Raw genomic sequence first — 10374 nt, 5'->3', positions numbered from 1 at the left:
GTCTCAGGTATAGATTCACACCCTGATCAGCTTGCATGTGTCATATGCGATCATTTTGACAATGTTCATCCTTTTTGTTCAGATGTTTCCGCGTCCCTTGATTCAGTCTTTCTCATCCGTTTTTCCTGAAGACGACGTTCCCGCTGCTAGGATGTCTCCGCTCCCTTTGACTCAGCCTGTGTCATCCGTTTCCTTTCAAGCCGGGACTCACATTGTTCAGCTGTTTGAGACAATTTTGCTTTCTTAGCTTTTGTATTAACTTGCCCAATAGATGGTCGTTTTTTTGGGCGCCATTTTAAAGACCAGTTCTTAGTATTATGACCCTTAGGCCTCTTTCACACTTCAGTTTTTTTGCATCAGTCAAAATCCGTCAAAAGGGCGGATGGCGGGTCTGTGTTAGTACTGATGACAACGGATGGCACCCGTCCGTTTTTTTGATGGATCCGACAAATGAAGAATTTTAAAGGAATCACAGCCTGGAAAAGGAGAGAGAGAGAGAGAGAGAATGAGAGAGAGAATTTTTTGTCCGGCACCTAGAAAGAATTTCGGGTTAAAACAGTGTCTGGAGGATCCGCCACAGAAAAAAACGTTGCAAGCTCCATTTTGAAATCTTTGAGGATGGTAACGGACAGGAACTTTTGGCGGATCCGCAAAAAAAAACGGATGCAATGGACGGCAATCCGTCACAATCCGCCAATAATGGAAGTCAATGGGGAAAAAAACGGATCCTCAAAAGAAAATTGCGGATCCGTTTTTTTCAAAACCTGGCGGATTGTGACTGATTGTAAAAAACTGAAGTGTGAAAGAGGCCTTAGCAATCACCTCAGAGATATAACAGATGAGTCTATATATATAAAGCAGAAAATGTGTGACTGCCTCACAGTCAGACAGTTCTAGTTGTCCATAGCAGCCAATCAGCGCTCAGCTTTCACTTTACCTCAGCAGCTTCAATGCTGAAAGCTGCACTCTGGTTGCTATAGGTAACCAGAACGATCTTACTGTGAGGCAATTTTCATAAATGAGGGCGACTTATCAGATTGTCCCACCTTAGCACCTATATGGTTGCTGCCCCTTTAAGAGCGACTCTTTGGGCGCTGTCCCTCTAAATCTTTAGGATCTTTTGGGCAACAGCTGTGGTTTTGCATTCATTACACAGACACCCATTTTCTCCTTTATTTCTATAGAGTCTTAATTCTGGGGGCCAAATATCATGAAGGGGGGATATTTTGAATTTTAATGTTTGCAGTATTTTTAGTCTGGTGTTAAAGACGGGACGTGCAAAATTTCACTCAAACTGGGTGAAAAGTGTAGTTTGTATCCAACGGGCTACCATACACAGATTTTCTGTTTTATAAATGTAGATGTAAAAAAGAAAACTAAATACTGTAAAATAATAAATCTCCTCATATGTTTCCCTTATTATCTCCAGTAATTGTATTATTACACAGGATTTTTATGATGTTCCATCGTCTCATCTTCTTCTCATTCAGGTCTCTACAATATCGGATCCTCTCAGTGAAGATCTTCTATATAAGAGAATTTTTTTTTAATTACTAGTGATGGGGAGCACTAAAATGCTCGGGTCCTCGTTGTTCGGGTCAAGCAAATTGGAATACTCGGGTACTCAACAGAACCACGAGCCCAATGTAAGTCTATGGGAGACCGGAGCATTTTTGCCACGATCCCCCCCGGGGTCCTTTTAAGGTCTGAAAATGAAGGAAACACTGCTCAAATGACACAGGGACATCTTGGGGATCACCCCTGGAAGCATTCCTGACACCTAGTTCACAGCTTTAAATAATTTTTTCAGAGTTTCATGCCATTTTTACTGGTGCACCAAAAAACAGACCAAAACGGATTTTGCAGGGAAATATGTTAAGGTACATCCTTTCCAGGTTAATGACTTGTATATAAGGCAAAATAAATATCCCCAGACCAAAATGTTCCTCCACCACTTGGGCTATGTTCAGATGCAGCGTTTTTGAAGCGTTTTTCAACTTTAGCATTGCTTTCAACCAATACTAATGCATTCACTGGGAAATGTCATTGTAACATTTACCAACCCTAGCTGGCCATGTGGTGTGTGACACATAAGCAGACACATCTTGTTTCATTTATTAAGAAGGGACTCTTAAAGTCACAGAGCCTATTTTTACAGGGGCATCAGGCAGCACTAATCTGCTTAAAGGGCCATTATTAAACAGTGGGTCTTCTATGCTGTTATAGCCTATGCAGTGAGTGGATGGGCTGCCAAGAATTACGACGCACCTCAATACCCCTTTCAAGAGATGTCCATGAGGGCTTCCATAAAAAATGTTGCATTGAATGCAAGGTCTGCCCTGCTACCAAGTCATATGCACCCAAATAAGACTTTGAACCTATATACTGGATGGGCACAGGGAAATCCACTTCACATTATTAATTTTGTACTCCCAAACTGCATTCTTATGCATTGACTGCAAGGCCTGGTCTGCTATCAAGTCATATGCACCCCAATAAGCCTTTGAACCCGGGTACTGATGGCCACATGAAACAAAAGTTTCCATTATTATTTTATTTTTTATTACCATAAAGTTTGTTAATGAAGTGAATGCAAGGCCTGGCTCTAATTTTCATGCACCACAATGCCCCTTGGAAGAAATGTGGGGGAGGGTTTCATAAAAAATTCACATTACAAAGGAGCATTTCATCTATACTTGGAATGCCCATACACTAAGTGTATGGGCTGGCAAACATTTCACCCTGGGGGTACATATCAACATAGTGTGTAACTTTTTTTTAGGGGTATCATAAACACCTTGCAAGATTGTAACGTGGTTTCCTACACAGTTGCTGCTGGGAAGGTGCAGGTTTTTAGTTAAAATATGGCGGCTGAATCGTTGGATGAAATGATCAGGAAAAGGGGCATGGTGAAGACAGGAATGGGAACGTACATGATTAATAACAGCAGTGGCTATGGGAGGTATGAGATCCAGGATACAGCCTACAATGATTCATCATTTAGCCACCATCAATTACCAGAATGGGTTTCATGCCCGTCAGAAGATTGGTGTAACAGATGCGCGTGTGAGACTCGGCCTAAGAAATGCCCGTCCAAAATATGGTGCCAAATACGCACGTGTCTGTATAAAGGGCAAAGGGCAACATGTTCATGAGATGTTGAATTAGAGAAGGCAGATCAGTGTTGGAGGAAAACCAAACAAACTGAAGGATGCTCGTGAAAAAACTAAGTTTAAAGAGGAGTGCACCGTCCATAACTATAAACACATCCGTGGCACAAGCTTCTTCATCTTCACCCATACATATTACCAATAATATCCAAATGTCCCAGTTGAAAATTATTTGTCCTAGTGTGTGACGAACAGCCCACCGCTGTTCGCCCAATACGGAGACTAACGGGGGTCCCGCTGCCACCAAAACGCGACGGACAGCAGACCCTGTGTCACCACTATGTCACAATCCCACCACTGACATGGGTGTATCAGCGGACGGAGGGATGTGACACACTGCCGGCACACGGCTATCACAGGTGCAGTAGGGGCTTATCTTAGTTATCCCACCACTGGCACCATGTGACAAAAATATCCAGCAAGCTAATCTCGCTCTACAATTTGCTGCAGGGGGGTATTTTGGATGCCCCACCACTGCTATCAATCTTCTAAGTACTGCGGGGAGTTATGTACATCCCACTTTCTCAGTTCCACTTTGGAACTCGCAGCTCTCCGGCGCCCACTTACCCTCAGGTCAGTCAGGGAACTGCACCTAGGATAATTAGTCGCCGGACGGGCTGCTTGTTCTGAACCAGCAATTAGGCTTCTGCAGTCAGGGAATTATCAATGCTGTGGCCGCAGCCCCTCACTCAGCAATATAAGACCCTTCTGGACTGCCAGCAAGCCGCAATAACCGTACACAACGCGCTGCGCTGCCACCAGCTCCTGGTTTCTCCGCTTAAGTTATAGACTCAAGGGAGGGGTTCGAAGCCAACTCGACAATTTAGTAGCGATTATCTAACAAAGGCGTATAGTTCGATTCTTAGAGCATGGAGACAGAACTAAATATTAAATCATTTATTCCCCGAAAGAGGGCAGTGATTATACAGATAAAAGTTGCTATAAAATTGAGACATTACATATGTACAGTTACAAATATAAAATAAAAGATGGATGTACATAGAAAGTAACACTCACGGTTGTTCATGACTCTTTAGGCAAAACCAAGTGGCTGAGTGGGGGAAGGAGAAGGCGGAGCCACACATCTCCACTCATCTGGGTTCTGCTCAGCACGGACTCTGCAGCTGTTCTCAGCTGGTTTTGCCAAGGGAATGCCTTATAGACTCTGCTATGTGACATCACGGAGAGATGCATTCTGGGGTAGTCCCACCTCTCTCTTTCCAAGGTAGAAATCTTACCAAACTTTATAATCGTCATAACTTAGCGAGGGAAGCCCGCACAGACATATATATGGCATCATTGGTTGTAATTTGTCGAGTAAATCATTTAAGCCCAAATATGCAGTATTTCTGATACACCGTTTACCAGGAGCCCATATATCAGGTTCTGATGATCCGAGAGTTTTGCAACAGGCACCACAGCGAAGCTGGGTCCACTCGGATCAAAGAAATATGATCATTGTTTCTCTGTCATGTATGGTTTGCGAGCCAGGCTTCTTTTTAATATCTCCTATATTGATCCCAGCACACTTTCAGAGAACAAAGGGATCTTTTCCCCCTAGCTAATTAACATTCCTGCTCTTCCAGAGGGAGTGGCAGGGTTGATAACACTTGGGGGGAAGGGATTCCTACTACCTACAGTTTACAGTGTCATAGAATGGAGGATCTCTAGCACATTCCAACAGAAAACATATTTTGCAGACATTGTATATCACACCTCCCACCTTAAGAGGGCGCTAAGGAGGCATTACCTCTCGGTAATCGGCCATGCGCACCTCAGCGGGTTCGCCCCGGCAGGACAACCCATCGGCATTGCCGTTTTCCCTGCCCTTCCAATGTTTTACAGTAAAGTCGTACTGTTGAAGGGCAAGGCTCCAGCGGAGCAACCTTCCATTGGTTCCGGACACTGTGTGCAACCAGCTCAGAGGGTTGTGGTCATTTACCACCGTGAAGGCGCGCCCGTACAGGTAGGGCTGCAAACGTTGCAGTGCCCACACCATGGCCAGACACTCCTTCTCGATGGTCGAGTATGCCACTTCCCTCGGCAGAAGTTTCCGGCTCAGGTACAAAACGGGGTGCTCCTGGTCCCCCGAGTCGACCTGGCTGAGCACAGCACCGAGGCCAAACTCGCTGGCGTCGGTCTGTACCAGAAACGGGCGACTGCTGTCGACTGCTCTCAACACTGGAGAGCTGCACAGGGCTGCTTTCAAAGCTTGGAAAGCCCCCTCACAGTCATCTGTCCAGTTGACTGTTTGGGGTGGCCTCTGCTTGGTGAGGTCAGTCAAGGGTTTTGCAAGGGCGCTATAGTCCTGTACGAACCGCCTATAGTACCCTGCAGTGCCCAAGAAGGACTTCACCTGTTTCTTGGTCCTGGGGGTGGGCCAGGACACGATTGCGTCCACCTTTCCTGGCTCCGGACTCATGAAACCCCCGCCTACCCAGTGCCCCAGGTAGTGGAGCTTGTGCATGCCTATCTGGCACTTTCCTGGCTTGATAGTCAAACCTGCCTGGTGAAGACGCTTGAGCACCTCCTGGAGGTGCTGAAGGTGTTCCTCCCAGGTGGAACTGAAGATGGCAATATCGTCTAAGTACGCCACCGCGTACTCCTCCAGTCCCCGAAGCAGGTGGTTGACCATCCGCTGGAAAGTGGCAGGGGCATTTTTCATGCTGAAGGGCATGACTATGGACTCGTACAGTCCAAAGGGGGTGATAAAGGCGGATTTCTCCTGCGCCTCAGGGCTCAGGGGAATCTGCCAGTATCCCCGACTCAAATCCATGATGGATATGTACTCGGCTTTCGCCAACCGCTCAAGCACATCCTCGATGCGCGGCATTGGGTGGGCATCAGAGGTTGTGATGGCGTTGAGCCCCCTGTGGTCCACGCAGAACCGGGTGGTTCGATCCTTTTTAGGCACGAGGACTACAGGTGAAGCCCACGCGCTTTTTGACCGTCGAATCACCCCTAGCCTTAACATCTTATCGATCTCTTGGCGCATGACTTGTTGCACCACCTCAGAGATCCAATAAGGTGTTCGCCGTAATGGGGCGTGATTCCCGGTGTCCACCTCATGAATCGCTAACTCTGTCCTCCCAGGTTGGTTGGTGAACACGGCCCGGAAGGGTTCCAGAATGGCCATCAACTGCCACCGCTGGGATACGGTTAGCAAACCACTTATCTCCATGTCCTCCATGGACCCATCAGCCTTGGCTTGGGCCAGCATGTCCAGGAGGGGATCTTCCTCCCCATCCTCTGGCAGATTGCAGACCGGTAGGACACAAGCTTCACGTTGGTAGTGCGCCTTCAGCATGTTGACGTGAAAGGCCTTGCGCCTACCCCGAGCATGGTCAAGCGTGACCACGTAGGTGACCGGGTTGAGCTGTTGGTGGACGACATATGGGCCTTCCCAGGCTGCCTGAAGCTTATCCGTTGGTACAGGGACCAGCACCCACACCTTTTGACCCACCTGGTAGGTCCGCTCCCGGGCGTTCTGGTCGTACCAGTGCTACTGGTCAGCCTGAGCCTGCGTCATGTTGTCATGCACAAACTGCGTCAAGGTCTGCATCTTGTCACAGAAGCGCATGACATAATCCACGATGGACAATTCTGTGGGGTTTGGCTCATCTTCCCAGGATTCTCTTATCAACCCAAGGGGTCCCCGGACTCGCCTGCCATACAGGAGCTCGAAGGGGGAGAACCCGGTTGAGGCCTGCGGAAATTCTCTGTAAGCGAACAGCAGGTGTGGGAGGTACCGCTCCCAGTCGCGCCCTTGGGTCTCAACCAGTATGCGGAGCATCTGTTTGAGGGTACCGTTGAAGCGTTCACACAAACCATTAGTCTGTGGGTGATACGCACTCGATACCAGGTGCTTCACCTGCATTTTCTCACAGAGAGCCTCCATTAGGCGAGACATGAATTGGGTCCCTTGATCAGTAAGCATCTCCCTGGGAAATCCTACCCTTGAAAAGATGGTCACCAGTGCGTCAGCCACCTTATCTGCCCTGGTTGAAGACAGAGCTACTGCCTCTGGGTATCGGGTAGCGTAGTCTACCACGGTGAGAATGTATCGCTTTCCAGAGCTGCTGGGGATGGCCAGCAGGCCTACAATGTCCACCGCGATTCTCTGGAAAGGCTCCTCTATCACCGGCAAAGGAATAAGGGGAGCCTTAAGAGCAGGCCCCGCCTTACCCACTTTTTGACAGGTGGCACAGGAGTGGCAGTAGTGTGTTACATCTGTCCCCATCTTGGGCCAATAGAAGTGTTGAGACAGCTGTGCCTTTGTTTTGGTGATCCCCAAGTGTCCAGCGAGTGGAATCTCATGGGCAATCCGCAACAACTCAGTTCTGAACTGTAGGGGAACGACTAGCTGTCTCTCCCTCAACCACTCCTTTTTGGGATCTCCGGGTACTGTCTCCCGGTACAATCTTCCTCGTTCCCAGAACACCCTCTCCTTATCAGACTCGGAGGTGGGCGTCTTGGCGAGACCTCTCAATTTCTCCAGACTCTCATCTGAGTGCAGAGCAGCCTGGAACTCCTTGCTGGAGGCAGCCAGAAGTGACGTCAGGGTACCTAACTTACTGGGACCCTCTGGAACCGGCTCTGGGTTCACCTCTGGTTCAGTCTCTCCTGTAGCAGCAGAGGGTCCAGAAGACAGTGCGTTACCTGCGATCTGGGCACTCTGACTGCATGTGACAGCTGCTATGTATGCTGCCTCCCTGGGGATTTCTACAGACCCACCAGCCGGTGCTGCCCTGGGCTCTACCTCCCCATCCACCCCCAACACTTCAGGAGCAGTGCTACTTATGGGCCAGTTACCTTCCTCGGTGGCACTGGTCAGTTGCATGGCATTACCTTCCTCATGGTCCCCATGCACCTCCCCATTTCCTTGAGCACCATTGCTTGCTCCAGCCAGGGGTTCCTCAGCCGTCTCACTCCGCAGAGTGACGGGGCTGAGCACTTTGGTACCGGTGGACACATCTACCGTTTCAAAGAAAGGGTTAATGGGTTCAGTCGGCACAGATACATCAACATCATTATCACCATTCCTAGGACAAAAATGGTTATCAGATTGCTTTGGTACATTCACATCACCATCAGCATCATACCTTGGGAAAAAATGGTGGTTAGTTGCATCATTACTCATCAAGGCATTAGCAGGTAACCCATTCAGCTTCCCATCATCATCATCAACATCAGGGTTAACGTTACCCTTATTATCAGATTGGGGAAGGGTGTCAGGGACATAGTATGCAACCATCCGCCCCAAGTCAGTCCCCAATAAAACATCAGTGGGCAGGTTTTAAGACACTCCCACCTCCCTCAACCCGCTCCCAGCACCCCAATCAAGAAAAACATGGGCCACTGGCAAGGGACAACGGGTGCCTCCAATCCCGGTGACAGTCAGGGTTTTCCCCTCAACAAACTCATCAGAGGCCGCCAGTCCAGGACGGATGAGGGTTCGTTCAGCCCCGGTGTCCTTGAGGCCTGTAGCAAGATGGGCCCCCACCTGAACAGGTTGAACGTTGTCGTCAGCCCTCCCAACCACACCTCCCACCAAAAGAACAGAGGCGTTGGGCCCGGGGGCCTTGGCTGGGGGGTTCTTCGGCCTATTCGGACAGGCGTAAAAGAAGTGACCAGACCGCTGGCAGTGGTGACACAGGCGACAGTCAGTAGCTGGCCTGCTGTTGGCAACAGGGACAGGGCCTCTGGAGGGACGGCTAGCTGGGGCATTGGGGTTGGTTGCAGGCTTACCCCCTCTCCAGCTGGTGGTGACTGGCCTCCGCGTCTCTGGCTTCCTGTTGTCCTCATAGTTGTCGGCGATCTGCGCCGCTTTGTCCGCATTCGGTGGTTCGCGGTCCAGGATGAACTGTCGGACCTCAGCTGGGCAGAGATGCAGGAACTGGTCTTTGATCATCAGGTCCCGTAGCTGCTCAAAGGAATCAACGGACAGTCCATGGATCCACTGGTCAAAGTGGGTCCTGAGTCCTTGCACCACATCACTGTAGCTATCATGTGGGCCACGTTGGAGGTGTCGGAACTTCTTTCGGTATACCTCAGGTGTCAGCCGGTATTTGGCGATCAGCGCCTGCTTTATGGCGTCATAGTCGTCATCGGCTTCTGGCGGAAGAGAAGCAAATGCCTCCAGGGCTTTGCCTTTTAGCCCTGGGGTCAAGTACCTTGCCCATTGGTCTCTAGGCAGCTGGTACTGTCTGCAGGCTTTCTCAAAGGCTCGCAGAAACATGTCCAAGTCCCAGTCCTTTTCCATCACAGGAGTCTGGACGCTGCTGGGCTCCTTGCTTCGGGCTGTGGGGGCATTCCACCCCCGCTGGAGCATCTCCAGCTCATGGGCTCTCTGAGCTTGGCGCTCGGCTTGGGCCTCCTGCCGGTATAGCTGGATCATCTGCAGACGTCCCACATGGTCTTCGGCAGGGAGTTGCTGCAGGGCCATTTGCAGATAGGGGTCTAGGACTTCCTGGCTTCCGGACTGCACCAGATGGACCCCTGCGGCTGCACCATCGGCACTGGTGCTGCCTTCTGCGCCCTGGCTCTCTTCCCATTGCACTAGAGCCGTGACCAACTGGGCTTTGGTCTTGTCGGTGACATCAGTCTGCCTTGACGTGCACAGGGACCTCAGGGTGTCCTTATTAAGCTGCTTATAATAAGATTCTCCCCGCGTAGCCATGGTTGCCAAATAAAAGATAGGAAAGAAAAACGAAGAAACGGGAGGGGATACTTGCACGTACACAAAAATGTCTCAGGACTAATAACCACTGAGTCTGTTCTCCAAAACCTATGATGCAGGATTCGTGCAGGAACCGTGCAGGTTTTTAGTGAGGAATGATTGCTCAATCCAAATCACTAATGCTCTAGGATTATCCCACCGCTCTGCCACCAATATGTGACGAACAGCCCACCGCTGTTCGCCCAATACGGAGACTAACGGGGGTCCCGCTGCCACCAAAACGCGACGGACAGCGGACCCTGTGTCACCACTATGTCACAATCCCACCACTGACACGGGTGTATCAGCGGACGGAGGGACGTGACACACTGCCGGCACACGGCTATCACAGGTGCAGTGGGCGCTTATCTTAGTTATCCCACCACTGGCACCATGTGACAAAAATATCCAGCAAGCTAATCTCACTCTACAATTTGCTGCAGGGGGGTATTTTGGATGCCCCACCACTGCTATCAATCTTCTAAG

The sequence above is a fragment of the Dendrobates tinctorius genome, unplaced genomic scaffold (assembly GCF_039654945.1).
Source record: "Dendrobates tinctorius isolate UK_male_01 unplaced genomic scaffold, ASM3965494v1 ptg000294l, whole genome shotgun sequence".
Taxonomy (NCBI): domain Eukaryota; kingdom Metazoa; phylum Chordata; class Amphibia; order Anura; family Dendrobatidae; genus Dendrobates; species Dendrobates tinctorius.
This window is presented reverse-complemented; position numbering follows the sequence as displayed.